The 23,196-nt window shown below is 47.0% G+C and overlaps 1 non-coding gene across 1 annotated transcript; it reads right to left on the bottom strand.

Annotated features, from left to right (window-relative positions):
* Positions 1 to 402: 402 nt before the first annotated feature.
* On the bottom strand, positions 403 to 476 carry Trnal-caa (transfer RNA leucine (anticodon CAA)). Its single transcript has one exon. It is a non-coding gene; the product is annotated as a tRNA-Leu (tRNA).
* Between the last annotated feature and the right edge of the window lie 22,720 nt (positions 477 to 23,196).

Here is a 23,196-nt window from a genome sequence, read left to right as displayed (position 1 = left end):
GTATTGGCTCTGATTTGCCGAATTTTCCCGTCGTGGTCATTTCGCGAGAGGCATGTGGGGAGAAGGAATATGTTGAAACTTCTTGGCAGATTAAAACTGTGTGCCGGACCGAGACTCGAAATCGTGGCCTTTGTCTTTCGCGGGCAAGTGCTCTACCATCTGAGCTACCCAAGCACGACTCACGCCCCGTCCTCACAGCTTTACTTCTGCCAGTATCTCGTCTCCTACCTTCCAAACTTTACAGAAGCTCTCATGCGAACCTTGCAGAACTAGCACTCCTGAAAGAAAGGATACTGCGGAGACATGGCTTAGCCACAGCCTGGGGGATGTTTCCAGAATGAGATTTTCACTCTGCAGCGGAGTGTGCGCTGTTATGAAACTTCCTGGCAGATTAAAACTGTCTGCACCGACCGAGACTCGAACTCGGGACCTTTGCCTTTTGCGGGCAAGTGCTCTACCATCTGAGCTACCGAAGCACGACTCGCGCCCGGTCCTCACAGATTTAGTTCTGCCAGTATCTCGTCTCCTACCTTCCAAACTTTACAGAAGCTCTCCTGCGAACCTTGCAGAACTAGCACTCCTGACGAGATACTGGCGGAACTAAAGCTGTGAGGAGCATGCGCGAGTCGTGCTTCAGTAGCTCAGATGGTAGAGCACTTGCCCGCGAAAAGCAGACGTCCCGAGTTCGAGTCTCGGTCGGTGCACACAGTTTTAATCTGCCAGGAAGTTTCATATCAGCGCACACTCCGCTGCAGAGTGGAAATCTCATTCTGAATAAGGTAAATTTCCTTAACATTTGAAAGGTGGCTACACTGTGCCACTGCGCCAGAGAGTGCGCCAAAGAGTACTATTAAGCCGCCTCCACAGTGTGTGTTAAGAACTCATAGAGTCAGTGTGTGTTTAGAGTTCATGGCAGTCAGTGGTTGTTGAGAGTTCATAGCAGTCAGTGCCTGTTGAGAGCTCGTTGAAGGCAGTATGTGTTAAGAGTTCGTACCGAGATGTGCTAGTGGGCACTGCTTGTCGTGAAATCGGAGGGATATGTTGTAGTAAAGAGTGTTGTTCCATGTTGTATGCAGTTATTTGATGGGAGAGATAGCAGATGTTATTGTAATGAGTGCATTTCGTCAATATATATGAAGGTAAAAAATACAATGTTCTTTTATTGATTGTGTGTCTGAAATAATGCGTCACTACAGGTTCAGTCAACAAAGCATCTGGCTTGTGTTCTTGTATTAGAGTGAATTTTGGTTTTCTTGCGTAATTATAGTTTTTCTAAATTTCTTTTGTCACGTCAGTATAGTTGGTATTTAAAAATTCTTGTGTTGTTGGAAAAGAACCGTGCCAGATGCGTACGTTGAGTCACACTCCACATACAGAACAGTTACATTTGTGCTTGGATTTTGTAGGTTTTATAGTTGCTGGGGACTTAATTAATTAACTGTGTTCACGAAAATCTTCTTACATTGTTTGTTGCAGTCAGATAGCGTAATAATACTAGTCAGGGCCAACCGATTACGAGACACTGCGTAATCGGACGGGCATACAGCTACTAAAAACCAAAATCATTTTCAATCTTACATTTAATTAAGCCCCCATGCACATTCTTCCTATGAATCTCAGTCTTGCATCTGCCTTTCCTACTGTTTGTTTTATGTGGGCGTTCTACTTAAGGTCGCTCTGGATAGTTACTCTTATTTTACGGTGGATACTGTTTCCAGCAATTCGGCATCGATAGTGTAGTTGCACACAGTGGATTTCTTTTCCTATGTTTGCACAACATTTTACATTTATTTACGTTCATAGACATCTACCGGAGGCTTCATCTTTCATGAATGTTCTGCAGGTCTCCAGGCCCTACTACTTTTCTATAGACAACCGATTCGTCTGCGAATAGTCTTAAAGAGCTTTGGGTGCTTTCCGCTACATCATTTATATACAGGGTGGTCCATTGATCGTGACCGGGCCAAATATCTGGCGAAATAAGCGTCAAACGAAAAAACTACAAAGAACGAAACTTTTCTAGCTTGAAGGGGGAAACCAGATGACGCTATGGTTGACCCGCTAGATGGTGCGACCATGGGTCAAACGGATATCAACTGCGGTTTTTTAAATAGGAACCCCATTTTTACTACATATTCGTGTAGTACCTAAAGAAATATGACTGTTTTAGTTGGACCACTTTTTTCGCTTTGTGACAGATGGTGCTGTAATAGTCTCAAACATATTTCTCACAATTATAGACGAACAGTTGGTAACAGTTGAAATTAAAATACAGAACGTATGTACGTTTCAACATTTTATTTCGGTTGTTCCAATGTGATACATGTACCTTTGTGAACTTACCACTTCTACGGAATCGGTGGGTTCAGGAGGGTAATACGGAACGCCGTGCTGGATCCCAACGGCCTCGTATCACTAGCAGTCGAGATGACAGGCATCTTATCCGCATGGCTGTAACGGATCGTGCAGCGACGTCTCGATCCCTGAGCCAACAGATGGGGACGTTTGCAAGACAACATCCATCTGCACGAACAGTTCGACGACGTTTGCGACAGCATGGACTACCAGCTCGGAGACCATGGCTGAAGTTACCCTTGACGCTGCATCACAGACAGGAGCGACTGCGTTCAAATCAAATGGTTCAAATGGCTCTGAGCACTATGGGACTTAACATCTATGGTCATCAGTCCCCTAGAACTTAGAACTACTTAAACCTAACTAACCTAAGGACGTCACACAACACCCAGTCATCACGAGCAACTGCGTTGTTGTACTCAACGACGAACCTGGGTGCACGAATGGCAAAACGTCATTTTCTCGGATAAATCCGGGTTCTGTTTACAGCTTCATGATAGTCGCATCCGTGATTGGCGTCATCGCGTTGAAAGCACATTGGAAGCGTGTATTCGTTATCGCCATGCTGGCGTATCACCCGACGTGATGGTATGGGCTGCCATTGGTTACGCGTCTCGGTCACCTCTTGCTCGCATTGACCTCACTTTGAACAGTTGACGTTCATTTCAGATGTGTTACGACCCGTGGCTCTACCCTTCATTCGATCCCTGCGAAACCCTACATTTCAGCAGGATAATGCTCTACCGCATGTTGCAGGTCCTGTACGGGCCTTTCTGGATACAGAAAATGTTCGACTGCTGCCCTGGCCAGCACCTTCTCCAGATCTTTCAGTTAAATGCGCTGCAGTCTGGAACCGCAAGACCGCTACGGTCGCAGGTTCGAATCCTGCCACGGGCATGGATGTTTGTGATGTCCTTAGGTTAGTTAGGTTTAACTAGTTCTAAGTTCTAGGGGACTAATGACCTCAGCAGTTGAGTCCCATAGTGCTCAGAGCCATTTGAACCATTTGAAGCCAGATCTTTCACCAATTGAAAAAGGTCTGGCCAATGGTGGCCAAGCAACTGGCTCGTCACAGTACGCGTGTCACTACTCTTGATGAACTGTGGTATCGTGTTGAAGCTGCATGGGCAGCTGCACCTGTACTCGCCATCCAAACATGAGTCCACGCCACGTCGTGTTGTCGCACATCGTGCTCGCGGGGGCCCTATACGATATTAGGCAGGTACACGCGTTCCTCTTCAGTGTATATGAGCTACAAAGTTCTAAATGTTCGTTACTTCTGCACAAAACATGTCTACTTCCCATAAAAATTTCCACATGACCTCCTTCTACAGCATCTCTTCACGACAAGTGTGAGCAACAAGAAAAGCACTAATATTCATAGATATCAATGATTTACACAGACAGTCGACAAAATTTTATTAGTTGGTTCAAATGGTTCAAATGGCTCTGACAAGGGAACCTCCCCATCGCACCCCCTCAGATTTAGTTATAAATTGACACAGTGGATAGGCCTTGAGAAACTGATCAATCGAGAAAATAGGAAGAAGTTGTGTGGAACTATGAAAAAATAAGCAAAATATACAAACTGAGTAGTCCATGTGCAACATATGCAACATCAAGGACTATTTTAGCAAATGAGCGCAGTGGTCCCGTGGTTAGAGTGAGCAGCTGCGGAACGAGAGGTCTTTGGTTCGAGTCCTCCCTCAAGCGAAAACTTTGATTTCTTTACTTTTGCAAAGTTATGATCTGTCCGTTCATTCATTCACGTCTCTGTTCACTGTAATAAGTTTAGTGTCTGTGTTTTGCGACCGCACCGCAAAACCGTGCGGTTAGTAGACGAAAGGACGTGCCTCTCCAATAGGAACCGAAAACATTTGATCGCAAGGTTATAGGTCAACCGATTCCTCCACACACGTCTGATATATTCTTTACGACACTGGCGACGGCATGTGCGTCACATGACAGGAATATGTTGTCGACCCACCTAACTTGCACACTTGGCGAATGGGTAAAAAGATTCTTCTACCTTGCCCGATTTAGGTTTTCTTGTGGATGTGATGATCACTCCCAAAAAAGTGATGAAAACATAAGAGTTTGTCACATAAACTGCAACAAATGAATGCAACAGTTTCACAATCGCACAGTTTACCCTGTGCTCTGTCAAAACATGTGTTTTTTACGTTTTCAAATGTTTCCATGCGTAGACCGTCAAATACTGTATATGTCCAAGCAAATCTGAACATGTCCTGAAATTTTGGAGAGCGAAGTTGATTATGTGTGAGTGCCTGAACTTTGATAATTATCTGAAAATAAAAATTTAAACTTTCCACTCGAGAGAAGATTTGAACCAAGGACCTCTCGTTCTGCAGCTGCTCACGCTAACCACGGGACCACGGCGCTCATAAGATGACACGCTCCTTGACGTTGCCTACCTTGCCCATGGACTACTCAGTTTGTATATTTTGCTTATTTTTTTCATAGTTCCACACAACTTCTTCCTGTTTTCTCGATTGATCTGTGTTCAGTTTTTCAAGGCCTATCCCTGTGCCAACTTATAACTACATCTGAGGGGGGTGCGATGGGGAGGTTCCCTTGTGAGCACTATGGGACTCAACTGCTGAAGTCATTAGTCCCCTAGAACTTAGAACTAGTGAAACCTAACTAACCTAAGGACATCACACACATCCATGCCCGAGGCAGGATTCGAACCTGCGACCGTAGCGGTCTCGCGGTTCCAGACTGCAGCGCCAGAACCGCGCGGCCACTTCGGCCGGCAAAATTTTATTAGTATAAGATGATATCATTGAATGATATGAATTACAGTATATAGTACCAGTGACATATAGTGAACATACAATCATAACTCTGTCGGAGCATGCAGATGACGGATTGTAATTACACACAACCGCCAGGTGGTTTTCTCATCTTCGTTGTAGTGTAATATCTGAATCTTAAGCATTAGTGCTCACCAGTACTGCACCTGATGGGCCGGCCGGAGTGGCTGTGCGGTTCTAGGCGCTACAGTCTCGAGCCGCATGACCGCTACGGTCGCAGGTTCGAATCCTGCCTCGGGCATGGATGTGTGTGATGTCCTTAGGTTAGTTAGGTTTAAGTGGTTCTAACAAGGGGAGGCCGCCAATTGTGAAATTCAGATTCAATTCATACTGCGCATAATAAAAGCTCATGGCCAGAGGTGTAATGAAATGAAACGTCGTGTGGCTAGGGCCTCCCGTCGGGTAGACCGTTCGCCTGTTGCAGGTCTTTCGATTTGACGCCACTTCGGCGACCTGCGCGTCGAAGAGGTGTAATGTGGCAAAGCACCAAGATGCACTTCTCAGCCGTTGTCGAGAAAATCGACAGTTAAAAGAAACCGTTGCGGTGAAATACTCTAAACGATTAGTAATTATCTACAGCGTCGTGGCGCAGCGGTAAGCGCCCGGGTTCGTAATCCGAAGGTCGCCGGATCGAATCTCGCGCCATGCGACTTTTTTTTTTAGTATTTGTTTTTTGTAATTCAAATGTGTGTATACACACACACATATATATAATTCCCGGCAATCAGTTACAACAATTATGCAAATAGTAAGTTGTTGAAAGTCGTTTGTCGTGGAAAAACTGGCGACTTCGAACATCATTATGTTTTCCGCAAACAAAGTTGTATTTCACAAATGTTATTAATTGTCTTCATAATGTTAACCACGTATAGTTAACGGAAGACGTAGAAACGATATTCCGAAACGAATACATATAGTGTAAGTCAAACGTTCGAATTAGAATAGAGACCCCACGAACAAAAATCTGCTGTGGCAGGTATGAAATATAAACTCCGTTACTCGCTCGTTACACTTGAAGGACTGATGTTGAATGGGTCGAAACGAGCCGCCGCATAACAGCGTAATTGCCTACTAACTTCGAAAGAAGGTAGATGCGGTCCCTAGCGCAACTTATAACATCGTCGAAAATCAGTGCGGACGTGAGAGCTTTGGTACACCATGTTAAACAAACGGAGAAATGGAGGCGGTACAATTGGAGAGCGATCCGCCTTCACCAACATGCATAAGCGATTCATTAATAGTATATATATATATATATATATATATATATATATATATATATATATATATATTTGAATTACAAAAAACTAATAATAAAAAAAATGCTGCGTGGCGCGAGATTCGATCCGGCGACCTTCGGATTACGAACCCGAGCGCTTACCGCTGCGCCACGACGCTGTATAAAATTATTAATCGTAGGGAGTATTTCACCGCAACGGTTTCTTTTAACTGTCGATTTTCTCGACAACGGCTGAGAAGTGCATCTTGGTGCTTTGCCACATTACACCTCTGGCCATGAGCTTTTATTATGCGCAGTATGAACCGAATCTGAATTTCACAATTGGCGGCCTCCCCTTGTAAGTTCTAGGGGACTGATGACCACAGCAGTTAAGTCCCATAGTGCTCAGAGCCATTTGAACCATTTTTTGCAGCTGGTGGCCTAGTTGTCTTCCCAAACGGTGCAGCTGCTGTAATGACTCAGTTTCGTATTGTCCCATAGACAGGATACACCTGTGTATGACGTGTTCTCCTCAAACTCGGTGCGTTTTCATATTGTACTTCGATTTATTTTGTGTTTGTTCTTAGTGGTCAGGTGATTACTATTGTTTCCTATCTAATATTTGTGGCTCTTTACGGATATTTTTTAGATTAATCTGCCATGCTCTCTCCCAACTATGCGTTTTCATGAACTTCGCTGTCCATCTGTGTTTGGTTTCCCGCCCTTGTAGCGGTTACGTCGTGGTTTCTCTTCCTTCCTCGTGTGGCAGCAGTGATGTGTATCGATATTTGCTCCGTATACTATCTTGGGATTGGTGCATATACACTGCTGGCCACCGTAAATGCAACACCAAGAAAGACAAGAGGTAGCACAACAAAATTTATTTTGTAGATAACATGTTGACCAAGTATCAAATGATTACGTTTACAGACGTCTGTGACATGTGGTTCCTGCCAGAATCAGTAGCCAGAGTAGCCGCCATTGTTGGAGATCACCGCTGCCACACGTCTCGGCACTAAGAGACGTTGGATGTGTTCCTGGGGTACAGCAGCCCAAGCAGCTTCCACACGTTGCCAAAGATCATCTGGTGTGGCAGCTGGGGATGTAATCTGGGTCACTCGTTGAGCAACCATGGACCACGTGTTTTCTATCGGCGAAAGATCCGGAGAGCGAGCCGGCCAGGGAAGCACTTCAATCTGGTTATTGACAAAGAACCTTTGGACAATGCGCGCCACGTGTGGTCGCGCATTATCCTGTTGAAATATGGCTGTGGCCGAGCCCTGAAGGTAAGGAAGGACAACTGGCTCCAGCACCTCGGATATGTAGCGCCGGCTATTTAAAGTACCGGCAATGCGTACCAGAGGCGTGCGAAAGTAATATCCAATACCGCCCCATACCATAATACCCGGTGCAACACCAGTGTGGCGGTGCATAATGCAGCTGTCCAACATCTTCTCTCCACGGTGTCTCCACACTCGAATCCGACCATCGTGGTGCTGCAGACAGAAGCGTGCCTCGTCAGTAAAGACAACGTCATTCCATTCTGCCGTGCACGTCCGTCTGTCATCACACCATTGGCGACGGAGACGTCTGTGGTTCTGCGTCAATGGTAGACGAAGCAATGGACGTCTTGCGAACAGACCACTCTGCTGTAAACGGCGTCGAATGGTACGCGCAGACACTGGATGATTCGTTACAGACGCAATGTGCTGTGCTATGGTTCGGGATGTCACTGAGCGATCAGTCACTGCCATGCGCACAATTTGCCCATCAGCACGTGCAGTGGTGCACCGAGGTGAATGCGATCGACCACGTCGGTCCGTCGTACCCTCCTGCATCCAACGGTCACATATCCGCATTACAGTTGTTTGGTTTCGTCCAACACGACTAGCGATTTCTCTGTATGATAATCCACAATCTCGGTAAGCCACTATCCTTCCTCTGTCGAACTCGGATACTTGATCAAACGATGTTCGCTGTTGCCTACGAGGCATAACTGATCGTCTTGTGAAACAACCACAAGGTAAACACACGTGCCGAACGTACACTCGTCGATATCGCCAAGCCTTAAATGGCGCTATGAGGTGGCGCCATAGGCGCGCGTGATGTGCGTCTGCGCTGAAATTCTGATCAGTTGCATATCTCATCGCTGCAAACCCACGGTGTAAATTTCACTTGATTCGGATGCTTCCTTCAGGGTGTTGCATTTACGGTAGCCAGTAGTGTAGTTTCCGGCAGGGGCGTCTGGAGTGAGTCGGTCGGTTGTTGCGGACGAGGGAAGTTATCTCCGCGCGGTGCAGTCGGCTGGGGTCGCTGGCAGTCCCTGCGCAGTGTCGGAGCGTGGGTGGAGCTGTCCGATCGCTACGAGCTTCGTGGCTCACCGACCCAGGACGTCAAAGTTGAGTAGTGGTTTCAAGTACCCAAGCCACGTCTATTCATGTTGTGGTGGTTCGCTTCGGTGGTTTGCTGTCGGGGAGGTTTTCCGGTGAACGACACAGAGTAGTTCTACTGAAGTGGACTGACAAGGCAGCCAGTCCACAGTGACGGGTAGCCGATAGAAAGGCACGCGTACACACTCACGCCGACGGGCGTCAATTCTGGAACAGGATAACTATTGAATGGTAGCAAGAAAAGTACGTAGCTGCTTTATACTTAACTTTATTATTTGATGACTACAGCATTCTTCTTGAGACATTTATACTATAACTCTCAAAGTAGGTAAGGCTAATGGCGCCTTGCTAGGTCGTAGCCATGGACTTAGCAGAAGGCTATTCTAACTGGCTCTCGGCAAATGAGAGGAAGGCTTCGTCCGTATGGTCGCTAGCAATCTCCTCGTACAACTGGGGCGAGTGCTATATCGTCTCTCGAGACCTGCCTTGTGGTGGCGCTAGGTCTGCGATCACACAGTGGCGACACGCGGGTCCGACATGTACTAAATGGACCGCGGCCGATTTAAGCTACCATCTAGCAAGTGTGGTGTCTGGCGGTGACACCACATTCCTCCCCCGCAAATCGGCGAACGGTCGTGATTGAGCAATGAAACTGCAGCTCCGGTATCGAGCTGGAATGGTATCACTTTGCCTTCAAAGTCTAAGTCCACAAAAAGTTTATTGTTCTGCTGACGACAAGAGCGACTGTTTTGTGCAATTTGAACAGACACTGGTACAGAATCACTTGCTAATTGACGTGATTTCCGGCGACGTCGACGCACAGTTTTTGTGGGACGAACACAGTCACTGTTAGAGAAAGTGTCACTGGACGAAGCGGAATTAACGACATGAATGTCCATGGGCGAAAGTCCACGATCGTGAGTGTCCTTGGTTCGATTCCGGCGCGAAGCAAAGGGCCTGGAATGATTGTGATTGTCTGATCGGAGCTTTTTCTGGCAAACACTTTGAACATGTCCTTTCCTATTACAGAAAAAGCAAATAGCTTGGCGTGACGGGCAATGTTCACGCGAATGTCTAGTAGCACACCGCGGGCATGATTTCACTGCATTTGTGTGCTGGCGCGGCACACCTGGCTTATCGCGCGGCGGCAGCTGTGCGGACGTATGCGAGGGCAGTTGACCGGCCCGCTTAGCGCGAGCGCGCCCGGCGGGCCGGTTAATGTTACACACAGCTGGCGAAGTTTCAAAAGATTCCTGAGCACAGTCAAGTGTGTCTTGTCTATCCAATATGTCTATCACTTGTTGAAGGGAGGGATTAACTAGTTTCAAAATTTGCTCCCGTATGCGAACATCAGAAACGTTCTGTGCAATTGCATCACGCACCATTGTATCTGAATAAGAAAGACCACAGTCACATTCAAAGGCACAGTCCCTAGTAAGTCCTTGCAATGTTGCTACCCACTCCCTATTAGTTTGACCGGCTGTACGTTTTGTACGAAAAAACGTATACCGTTTTGCAACCACATTAACTGTTTCTTTGAAATAGACATCTAATGCAGACAAAATTTCCTCGTAGGACAGAGTTGCTACGTCTCGTCGGGGAAACAATTTCACTATCACACGGTAGGTGGACACACCGACACAAGAAAGCAAAAACGGCTGCCGCTCATTTCCTTGAATTCTGTAGGCAGCGAGGTGGAAGGCAAACTGGCGGGACCACTCTTGCCAGGTCTCTTGGTTCGGGTCGTAGTGCCTAAAAGGCGGTGCAACGGCAGGTTGTGGCTGTGGTAGCGGTGAAGCGGCGGCGGCCGCATCGGTGTGCAGCGCACGTTGACCCTGGACGAGCTGTCCAAGGGCTCCAATAACGCCTGCGTCTGCTGATTCTGCAAGCGATAAAATTCGGACAGTACATCTGGCGAAGCCATGACACAAATAAATTAGGGCAAAGCAAAACACAAGATCCTTTGTAGACTCGTCGCCAATGAAGTGGACTGACAAGGCAGCCAGTCCACAGTGACGGGTAGCCGATAGAAAGGCACGCGTACACACTCACGCCGACGGGCGTCAATTCTGGAACAGGATAACTATTGAATGGTAGCAAGAAAAGTACGTAGCTGCTTTATACTTAACTTTATTATTTGATGACTACAGCATTCTTCTTGAGACATTTATACTATAACTCTCAAAGTAGGTAAGGCTAATGGCGCCTTGTTAGGTCGTAGCCATGGACTTAGCAGAAGGCTATTCTAACTGGCTCTCGGCAAATGAGAGGAAGGCTTCGTCCGTATGGTCGCTAGCAATCTCCTCGTACAACTGGGGCGAGTGCTATATCGTCTCTCGAGACCTGCCTTGTGGTGGCGCTAGGTCTGCGATCACACAGTGGCGACACACGGGTCCGACATGTACTAAATGGACCGCGGCCGATTTAAGCTACCACCTAGCAAGTGTGGTGTCTGGCGGTGACACCACATCTACTGCTGAGATTTAGCCAACATGCGGTGCAATTAACTATTTTGGTCGACTACGATTTGAGTGCACCAGTGGAATTTTCAGTCTAGTGGCCGTTTGTGTTCTGGTTACCTACCCTGGCCACTGACGTAAATTTAGGCAGCGTTCCTTTTATGTGAAGTTAACTAGACTCCTGGAAATGGAAAAAAGAACACATTGACACCGGTGTGCAGACCCACCATACTTGCTCCGGACACTGCGAGAGGGCTGTACAAGCAATGATCACACGCACGGCACAGCGGACACACCAGGAACCGCGGTGTTGGCCGTCGAATGGCGCTAGCTGCGCAGCATTTGTGCACCGCCGCCGTCAGTGTCAGCCAGTTTGCCGTGGCATACGGAGCTCCATCGCAGTCTTTAACACTGGTAGCATGCCGCGACAGCGTGGACGTGAACCGTATGTGCAGTTGACGGACTTTGAGCGAGGTCGTATAGTGGGCATGCGGGAGGCCGGGTGGACGTACCGCCGAATTGCTCAACACGTGGGGCGTGAGGTCTCCACAGTACATCGATGTTGTCGCCAGTGGTCGGCGGAAGGTGCACGTGCCCGTCGACCTGGGACCGGACCGCAGCGACGCACGGATGCACGCCAAGACCGTAGGATCCTACGCAGTGCCGTAGGGGACCGCACCGTCACTTCCCAGCAAATTAGGGACAGTGTTGCTCCTGGGGTATCGGCGAGGACCATTCGCAACCGTCTCCATGAAGCTGGGCTACGGTCCCGCACACCGTTAGGCCGTCTTCCGCTCACGCCCCAACATCGTGCAGCCCGCCTCCAGTGGTGTCGCGACAGGCGTGAATGGAGGGACGAATGGAGACTTGTCGTCTTCAGCGATGAGAGTCGCTTCTGCGTTGATGCCAATGATGGTCGTATGCGTGTTTGGCGCCGTGCAGGTGAGCGCCACAATCAGGACTGCATACGACCGAGGCACACAGGGCCAACACCCGGCATCATGGTGTGGGGAGCGATCTCCTACACTGGCCGTACACCACTGGTGATCGTCGAGGGGACACTGAATAGTGCACGGTACATCCAAACCGTCATCGAACCCATCGTTCTACCATTCCTAGACCGGCAAGGGAACTTGCTGTTCCAACAGGACAATGCACGTCCGCATGTGTCCCGTGCCACCCAACGTGCTCTAGAAGGTGTAAGTCAACTACCCTGGCCAGCAAGATCTCTGGATCTGTCCCCCATTGAGCATGTTTGGGACTGGATGATGCGTCGTCTCACGCGGTCTGCACGTCCAGCACGAACGCTGGTCCAACTGAGGCGCCAGGTGGAAATGGCATGGCAAGCCGTTCCACAGGACTACATCCAGCATCTCTACGATCGTCTCCATGGGAGAATACCAGCCTGCATTGCTGCGAAAGGTGAATATACACTGTACTAGTGCCGACATTGTGCATGCTCTGTTGCCTGTGTCTATGTGCCTGTGGTTCTGTCAGTGTGATCATGTGATGTATCTGACCCCAGGAATGTGTCAATAAAGTTTCCCCTTCCTGGGACAATGAATTCAGGGTGTTCTTGTTTCAATTTCCAGGAGGGTATTTTATTGCTATTTTAATTGAATTTTTGATTTTTTAAAGATTCCTTGTTGGCCTTCTGCCTTTAAAGGTCTGTGGTATGTATTCTAAAATTCTGGAAATAAATTGTGGCACTCAGCCATTTGTATTGCACTTTGCTTATGTTGCTGTTTTGAATTATTTTATTGCTATCTTAATTGGATTTTTATCTTGTTAATATTTCTTGTTGGAGGCCTTCAGCCGTGAAAGAGTTGCTAAATTACAATAAATGACAATTACAAGCAGAAACGGACTTCAACCCTTGGCCCTTTCCACAACCCTATTACTTGTTCTGCCCAGTGGGTTTAACGGGCGTTTCACTCATGTTGGCTACCAATCCCCAGTTTATGTACATACATAATCAATCACCTAAAAAGAACAACCTTTTAGCATCGGGGTATATCTGCTGGAGTGTCGCGATTGTAATGCAGGATATGTTGGACAAACAGGCAGAACCTTCAAAATTAGATTGCAAGAACATCTTCTAAACAGATGAGGACAGGTAAAACAGAACTCTGCCTTTGCCCAACACCTTAAAGCCAGTGGCCATAGTCCTGCGCAAGTACGAAATCTTAAGATTTTGTATTTTGCGCAAAAGGGTAAGAAGTTAAACATTTTGGAAGAAATTGAAATATTTAGGCATATGGAAGACAAAGATTTGTCCCTCCTTAACGGCCAAATATTTGGCGCCAATAAGGCCTTTTTAGAAGTTATGAAATCGGTGTTATTAATGTAATCCTGGAGCACTCGTAGTTCTGCCTAAATATGAGCCCTGTTACTCTCTGGTCTTATGTCTTCTTAGTCAAGCCATTAGGGTTTTTTCTTTTTTCTCAAATAGGATACTTGTGAGTTTGTCGCTTTAAATGATGTCGCATCTTATACATTTCAATGTAAGCATAAAAAAAGGGGGGGGGGGACGTTTACCCGCATAACGTCCGTCTTCCACGTTGGTGTGTATTTTTTAAGCCCCATAATTTTACTTGTATTTTATAAAAAAAAAGTTTTCTTGCTAGACGTTCTAGCTCCGAATGACGCAGTATTGAGTGTTATATGGGCGACCTCTTTATTTGAAATTCTAGTGGTATGTTGTTGTTGTTGTTGTTGTTGTGGTCTTCAGTCCTGAGACTGGTTTCATGCAGTTCTCCATGCTACTCTATCCTGTGCAAGCTGCTTCATCTCCCAGTACCTACTGCAGCCTACATCCTTCTGGATCTGCTTAGTGTATTCATCTCTTGGTCTCCCTCTACGATTTTTACCCTCCACGCTGCCCTCCAATACTAAATTGGTGATCCCTTGATGCCTCAGAACATGTCCTACCAACCGATCCCTTCTTCTACTCAAGTTGTGCCAAAAACTTCTCTTCTCTCCAATCATATTCAATACCTCCTCATTAGTTATATGATCTACCCATCTAATCTTCAGCATTCTTCTGTAGCACCACATTTCGAAAGCGTCTATTCTCTTCTTGTACAATCTAGTTATCGTCCATCTTTCACTTCCATACATGGCTACACTCCACATAAATACTTTCAGAAACGACTTCCTGACACTTAAATCTATACTCGATGTCAACAAATTTCTCTTCTTCAGAAACGTTTTCCTTGCCATTGCCAGTCTACATTTTATATCTTCTCTACTTCGACCATCACTAGTTATTTTGCTCCCCAAATAACAAAATTCCTTTACTACTTTAAGTGTCTCATTTCCTAATCTAATTCCCTCAGCATCACCCGACGATTATACTCGTTTTGCTTCTGTTGATGTTCATCTTATATCCTTCTTTCAAGACACTGTCCATTCCGTTCAACTGCTCCTCCAAGTTCTTTGCTGTCTCTGACAGAATTACGATGTCATCGGCGAACCTCAAAGTTTTTATTTCTTCTCCATGGATTTTAATTCCTACTCCAAATTTTTCTTTTGTTTCCTTCACTGCTTGCTCAATATACAGATTGAATAACACCGGGGAGAGGCTACAACCCTGTCTCACTCCCTTCCCAACCACTGCTTCCGTTTCATGTCCCTCGACTCTTATTACTGCCATCTGGTTTCTGTACAAATTGTAAACAGCCTTTCGCTCCTTGTATTTTACCCCTGCCACCTTCAGAATTCGAAAGGGAGTATTCCAGTCAACATTGTTCTAGTGGTAGATGATACGAAAAATCTGTTTATGTACTTCATCTGTGTGTTGTACTATACACCTTGGTTTCTCATTTTAAATTTACCGCCTTCATTTATATTTTAGGATAAGTTAAGCACAGGTGTTGCCCCTAGTAATTCCTTCTTATCAATGCTTTATGTGAATTACATTTATAAAGTTTTAGTGGGTATGTATATCCAGTTTACGAGCTCTCATTTTTAACCACTGCTGCGTCGCAGCGCCACCTCTTGAGGTGATTCTGTATTAGGCTACAGTACTGGCACACGACGCTGGGGCGCATTATGCTTACTACCCGAGCCCCCATCTTACTCTGTTACTCACTCCTGTGAACAGGAACGCGTTATGCAGATCTTGGTTCCTCTCGCGTCCATCTATAAAAGGTAATGATTTTACTATTCTATATTTCTAGTGTTTACTGAGTTTAACGAAGGCGATGTTGGCCTGACATATTCGACGATGCCCTTTGGCTGCACTGACTAAAGGATTCTTAAGAAAAAGCAAATTAAGGTATTTGCTCTTTCAATAAGTGATCTGTATATATTTTCAATAGGTGATCTGTTTATGCATGCTTATAGGTTATCCAAGTAAGCACGATGCGATCGCTATTCTTAAATAGATGTATTTGTCCTCTGTTTTCTATGTAGATAAACTTAAGATGCCTAAATAAGGCGAAATGCATCGTTGAAAAATAAACTAAAATTGCAACCAAGACTGTTTTTAACCAATACTGAATCAAAAAGCGACATTAAAGAAAATACCACACAACCTTTAACTTGAATGTATTGTTGTAGCGTCTGTTATGGCACTGAAACAACCTCCAAATTACGTAAAAATGGTCGCATATCAGTGGCTTCACGCCACATTTGTTTTGATTTGGCATGTTGCTGGGTGTCACGATAGACACAGTGAGCTGTGTATCCTCCCCCCCCCCCCCCCCCCCCCCCGCCCACAGGGTCCAGCAGCTGCCGAGTGGTAAAAGACAGTGTCGGGAAACAATAAGAAAGAGCGGCGTTTCAAGAATCGGAGCGCATCATCAGGAGCCAGCCAGCGTGGCCGTTTTAATAAAGGGCGCCGCCTCTGCTCTGGTATCCTCCGCGCCGCTGCGCGAGAGGAATTGCCCCGATATGCAGATTGCGGGGGTGGTGGCGTCGGCGGCAGCGGCGTCGGTGGCGGCTGGTGCGTGTCAGACGCATGTGACGGCCGCGCATGAAAAATCGACAGCAGAGCAAGTACGCCACCAGAGGGGTGGGGGCAGGGGGTGGGGGAGGAGCGCTCGTCTCGTAATTACATCCCTCCCCCCTCCACCTGACCCCCTGCAACACCCACACCATCACACCGCGGCTGATGCGCCACCGCCTGTGTGTGTATGTGTGTGTGAGTGTGTGTTCGCGCGCACTGATTTGCCCAGCACCGCAGCTACGGCCGCTGCAGAGATCCGCGGCAGATAGAGACGGGGGAATCCCCCAACCCAGGGCAGCCGCCTGCACACGTTCCGCATCGGGCTCTGGGCTGGGGGGGGTTCGAAATTACAAAAATGGGCACCAATATGTCGGCAAGTGAACGGAGCGGAGCTTCGCATACTGATAGAGAGAGGGCGACGGAGACACGCTCTTGTTAGTGTTCGTGTGTGTGTATGTGCGCGCGTGCATGTGTGGAGGGGGCGGTGGTCGTGTGTGTGTATGCGTATGTATGCAATACTGAAGGAGGGTCGGATTAGTTAAAAATCCAGTGACGGATGGGTGATTACGTCTTGAAAACGAATATAAGCCGCTTAATGAAAAAGGGAGAATTATTGCGGGAACTCTGCAGAGTTGCCCACACCATCACCATGTTGCATCCGCAATGCGGAAATTGGGGACTTCAACTGTCAAGTATTTCGACGTGAGGAACACAAGGTATTCTCTAACTATCTGCTGTCCAGTCGGGCCCATTTCTTATTCATTTACTAAAAAGGAGCCGCTTCCCTTGGCTTTTCTTCGATTTGTTTTTACAAATGGAAAACAATGTGCAGTTCACCCTCTCGTTTTTACAGCATATAAGTTATTCAGTCTATATTCTTATACAGGCCGGCCGGAGTGGAGTGGCCGAGCGGTTCTAGGCGCTTCAGTCTGGAACGGCGCTACCGCTACGGTCGCAGGTTCGAATCCTGCCTCGGGTATAGATGTGCGTGATGTCCTTAGTTAGGTTTAAGTAGTTCTAAGTCTAGGGGACTGTTGACCTCAGATGTTAAGTCCCATAGTGCTCAGAGCCATTTGAACCATTTTCTTATACATGGTAAATGATAGCAGCCAAACACTTGCTGGATAAAGATTTATTAAAATTCTTGACCACGGTTTCGGTATATCTAAATATACCTTCATCAGAAGTAAAATACACCAAAATCAGATTCTGCAGTGGAGATAAAACAATTATGCCAAAGGCGTCGTCAGTTATGTATCTCCACAGCAGGATGTGATTTTAGTGTATTTTGCTTCTGATGAAGTTATACTCAGATATACCGAAACCGTGGTCAGCTGTTTGGCTGTTATCATTAACCGTGAAGAATTTTAACAGTTGCTGTTTCAGTAATATTTAAAATCTACATCTACATACATACTCCGCAGTCCACCATACGATGCGTGGCGGAGGGTACCTCGCACCACAACTAGCATCTTCTCTCCCTGTTCCACTCCCAAACATAACGAGGGAAAAATGACTGCCTATGTGCGCCTGTACGAACCCTAATCCCTCTTATCTTATCTTTGTGGTCTTTCCGCGAAATGTAAGTTGCCGGCAGTAAAATTGTACTGCAGTCAGCCTCAAATGCTGGTTCTCTAAATTTCCTCAGCAGCGATTCACGAAAAGAACGCCTCCTTTCCTCTAGAGACCCCCACCCGAGTTCCTGAAGCATTTCCGTAACACTCGCGTGATGATCAGACCTACCAGTAACAAGTCTAGCAGCCCGCCTCTGAATTGCTTCTATGTCATCCCTCAATCCGACCTGATAGGGATCCCAAACGCTCGAGCAGTACTCAAGAATAGGTCGTATTAGTGTTTTATAAGCGGTCTCCTTTACAGATGAATCACATCTTTCCAAAACTCTACCAATGAACCGAAGACGACTATCCGCCTTCCCCACAACCACCATTACATGCTTGTCCCACTTCATATCGCTCTGCAATGTTACGCCCAAATATTTAATCGACGTGACTACGTGACTGTGTCAAGCGCTACACTACTAATGGAGTATTCAAGCATTACGGGATTCTGTTTCCTATTCATCTACACTCCTGGAAATTGAAATAAGAACACCGTGAATTCATTGTCTCAGGAAGGGGAAACTTTATTGACACATTCCTGGGGTCAGATACATCACATGATCACACTGACAGAACCACAGGCACATAGACACAGGCAACAGAGCATGCACAATGTCGGCACTAGTACAGTGTATATCCACCTTTCGCAGCAATGCAGGCTGGTATTCTCCCATGGAGACGATCGTAGAGATGCTGGATGTAGTCCTGTGGAACGGCTTGCCATGCCATTTCCATCTGGTGCCTCAGATGGACCAGCGTTCGTGCTGGACGTGCAGACCGCGTGAGACGACGCTTCATCCAGTCCCAAACATGCTCAATGGGGGACAGATCCGGAGATCTTGCTGGCCAGAGTAGTTGACTTACACCTTCTAGAGCACGTTGGGTGGCACGGGATACATGCGGACGTGCATTGTCCTGTTGGAACAGCAAGTTCCCTTGCCGGTCTAGGAATGGTAGAACGATGGGTTCGATGACGGTTTGGATGTACCGTGCACTATTCAGTGTCCCCTCGACGATCACCAGTGGTGTACGGCCAGTGTAGGAGATCGCTCCCCACACCATGATGCCGGGTGTTGGCCCTGTGTGCCTCGGTCGTATGCAGTCCTGATTGTGGCGCTCACGTGCACGGCGCCAAACACGCATACGACCATCATTGGCACCAAGGCAGAAGCGACTCTCATCGCTTGAGACGACACGTCTCCATTCGTCCCTCCATTCACGCCTGTCGCGACACCACTGGAGGCGGGCTGCACGATGTTGAGGCGTGAGCGGAAGACGGCCTAACGGTGTGCGGGACCATAGCCGAGCTTCATGGAGACGGTTGCGAATGGTCCTCGCCGATACCCCAGGAGCAACAGTGTCCCTAATTTGCTGGGAAGTTGCGGTGCGGTCCCCTACGGCACTGCGTAGGATCCTACGGTCTTGGCGTGCATCCGTGCGTCGCTGCGGTCCGGTCCCAGGTCGACGGGCACGTGCACCTTCCGTCGACCATTGGCGACAACATCGATGCACTGTGGAGACCTCACGCCCCACGTGTTGAGCAATTCGGCGGTACGTCCACCCGGCCTCCCGCATGCCCACTATACGCCCTCGCTCAAAGTCCATCAACTGCACATACGGTTCACGTCCACGCTGTCGCGGCATGCTACCAGTGTTAAAGACTGCGATGGAGCTCCGTATGCCACGGCAAACTGGCTGACACTGACGGCGGCGGTGCACAAATGCTGCGCAGCTAGCGCCATTCGACGGCCAACACCGCGATTCCTGGTGTGTCCGCTGTGCCGTGCGTGTGATCATTGCTTGTACAGCCCTCTCGCAGTGTCCGGAGCAAGTATGGTGGGTCTGACACACCGGTGTCAATGTGTTCTTTTTTCCATTTCCAGGAGTGTACATTAATTTACATTTATCTACATCTAGAGTTAGCTGCCATTCTTTACACCAATCACAAATCCTGTCCAAGTCATCTTGTATCCTCCTACAGTCGAATCTTGATATAACTAAAGTGTCCATCAAGTACCGCTATCAAAGGAATAGAAACAGAGGATCGTGGATTGTCGTAAGACATTTAGTACCTCAGAAATCAGTTTTTTTTTTCATTCGTTCTCTGTTACAGATTTGACTCGGAGTTCATCAGAATGGCTGAAGAGGCTGCGACGTGTCATCTGGTGTCCAGAATCCAAAACTGTGTCTACAGAGCGGCGGAATAGCGACGCCAGTACGTTACGGGACCAGCGGCGAAAAACAAGCATAATTGTAAGTAGGCTGTTTAGGTTTTTAAGTTGGTAAGGCTACGTAGCGCTCTATATGAAAATCACTGACAGTGCTGTGTGCAGTCTGTAGCTGGTTGGCATTGCTGGAAGACTCGCTTGTGTAGTGGTGGGTAGTTGGATGTGAACAGCGCGTAGCGTTGCGCAGTTGGAGGTGAGCCGCCAGCAGTGGTGGATGTGGGGAGAGAGATGGCGGAGTTTTGAGAGCGGACGATCTGGACGTGTGTCCGTCAGAAAAAGGAAATTTGTAAGACTGGATGTCATGAACTGATATATATATATATACAGGGTGTTACAAAAAGGTACGGCCAAACTTTCAGCAAACATTCCTCACACACAAATAAAGAAAATATGTTATGTGGACATGTATCGGGAAACGCTTAATTTCCATGTTAGAGCTCATTTTAGTTTCGTCAGTATGGCTTCATTCCAACGTGATCAAATTGTAAATTTTCACAATCAACATGTGTGCGTTGACGAGAATCCGCACGCAATTGTGCAATCACGTCATCAACACAGATTTTCTGTGAACGTTTCGGCAGGCATTAACGGTGATGTCTTGATTGGGCCCCATGTTCTTCCACCTACGCTCAATGGAGCACGTTATCATGATTTCATACGGGATACTCTACCTGTGCTGCTAGAACATGTCCCTTTACAAGTACGACACAACATGTGGTTCATGCACGATGGAGCTCCTGCACATTTCAGTCGAAGTGTTCGTACGCTTCTCAACAACAGATTCGGTGACCGATGGATTGGTAGAGGCGGACCAATTCCATGGCATCCACGCTCTCCTGACCTCAACCCTCTTGACTTTCATTTATGGGGGCATTTGAAAGCTCTTGTCTACGCAACCCCGGTACCAAATGTAGAGACTCTTCGTGCTCGTATTGTGGACGGCTGTGATACAATACGCCATTCTCCAGGGCTGCATCAGTGCATCAGGGATTCCATGCGACGGAGGGTGGATGCATGTATCCTCGCTAACGGAGGACATTTTGAACATTTCCTGTAACAAAGTGTTTGAAGTCACGCTGGTACGTTCTGTTGCTGTCTGTTTCCATTCCATGATTAATGTGATTTGAAGAGAAGTAATAAAATGAGCTCTAACATGGTAAGTAAGCGTTTCCGGACACATGTCCACATAACATACTTTCTTTCTTTGTGAGTGAGGAATGTCTCCTGAAAGTTTGGCCGTACCTTTTTGTAACATCCTTTGATCACTATTAAGGTAAATATATTGTTTGTTCTCTATGAAAATCTTTCATTTGCCAACTATGCCTATCAGTAGTTAGTGCCTTCAGTAGTTAGAATCTTTCATTTAGCTGGCAGTATTGGCGCTCTCTGTATTGCAGTAGTTCGAGTAACGAAGATTTTTGTGAGGTAAGTGATTCATGAAAGGTATAGGTTATTGTTAGTCAGGGCCATTCTTTTGTGGGGATTATTGGAAGTCAGATTGCGTTGCGCTAAAAATATCGTGTATCTGATTATTGATGATCAGAATAGGTAAAGAGCGAAATGTCTGAGTACGTTCAGTTCTGCTCGGCTGTTTGAAAATCAAATAACGTAAGAGGTTTATCAGCACAGTCATTTAGAATTTTTCTAAGGGGACGTTACATGACGACGTGGTTCGAAAACTTCAAGGAGACGGCCAATACCAAACACCTTCCTCGAATTGGGCTTCCCCTGCGTCTCAAACAGGTGTTGACAGACCCATATCTCCACTGCAGCCTGTTAACGAAGTTACGAGCATAGGGGACACGTTTCCAAATATGTCAGTGGCTGGGAGACTTCGTAAGTAACAGAATCCACATGTTATCCTCGATGGCGAGTATTCATAAGAGACAAGGGTATCGTAAGACGTGCCCCAGTGAAGAACCCCTGTTGTTTTCTATATACGTAATAATCTGACGGTCAGTGAGGGCCGCAATCTGCGGTTGATTGTTGATAATAATGTCGTTTCAAATTCCATATTTCTATTTTTCCGTAAAGCATCTGACACGGTGACCCACTGCAGACTATTAACGAAGATACGACGACATGGAACAGGTTGTCAGATCTGTTGTTTGCTGATGATGCTGTGGTGTATGTGAAGGTGTCGAGTGAGTATAGGAGGATACAAGATGACTTACACAAAATTTATAGTTGGTGTGATGAATGGCAGCTAGCACTAAATGTAGAAAAATATAAGTTAATACGGAAGAGTAGGAAAACAAACCGGTAATATTCAGACACATAATTACTGCTGACCTGTTTGACACAGTCGTGTCGCTTAAATATCTGGGCGAAATGTTGCAAAGCTGTATGACTTAGAACTAGCATGATAGGATTGTGGTAGGGATGTCGGTCGATGTCGGTTTATTGGGAGAATTTTAGAAAAGGACGTTAGTGCGACCTATTCTTGAGTACTGTTCGAGCGTTCGGGATGCGTACCAGGTCGGATTAAAGGAAGAGCTCGAAGCAAGTCAGAGGCGGGCTACTAGATTTGTTACCGGTAGGTTCCAACAAAACGCAAGTGTTATTGTGATTCGGAAGCTCAAATGGGAGTTCCTGGAGGACAAAATTTTGAGAAAATTTAGAGAACCGACCGTAAAACGATTCAACTGGCACTAACATACACTGCAGAGCTAAAGAAATTGGTACAACTGACTAATACTGGGGAACCCCGCGAGCACGCAGAAGTGCCGCAACATAACGTGGCATGGACTCGACTAATGTCTGAAGCAGTGTTGGAGGGAACTGACACCATAAATCCTGCAGGGCTGTCCCTAAATCCCTAAGAGTACGAGCGGAGGGGGGAGGGGGATCTCTTGTGAACAGCACATTGCAAGGCATCCCAGATATGGCCAATAATGTTCATGTCTGGGGAGTCTGGTGACCAGCGGAAGTGTTTAAACTCAGAGGAGCGTTCCTGGAGCCACTCTCTAGCATTTCTGGATGTGAGGGGTGTCGCATTGTCCTGCTGGAATTGCCAAGTCCGCCGGAATGGACATGAATGGATGTAGGTGATCAGGCAGTATGCTTACGTACGTGTCTGCTGTCAGAGTCGTATCTAGACGTATCAGGGGTCCCCTATCACTCCAACTACACACGCCC

Source organism: Schistocerca serialis, chromosome 12, assembly GCF_023864345.2.
Source record: "Schistocerca serialis cubense isolate TAMUIC-IGC-003099 chromosome 12, iqSchSeri2.2, whole genome shotgun sequence".
NCBI lineage: Eukaryota > Metazoa > Arthropoda > Insecta > Orthoptera > Acrididae > Schistocerca > Schistocerca serialis.
This window is presented reverse-complemented; position numbering and strand designations above follow the sequence as displayed.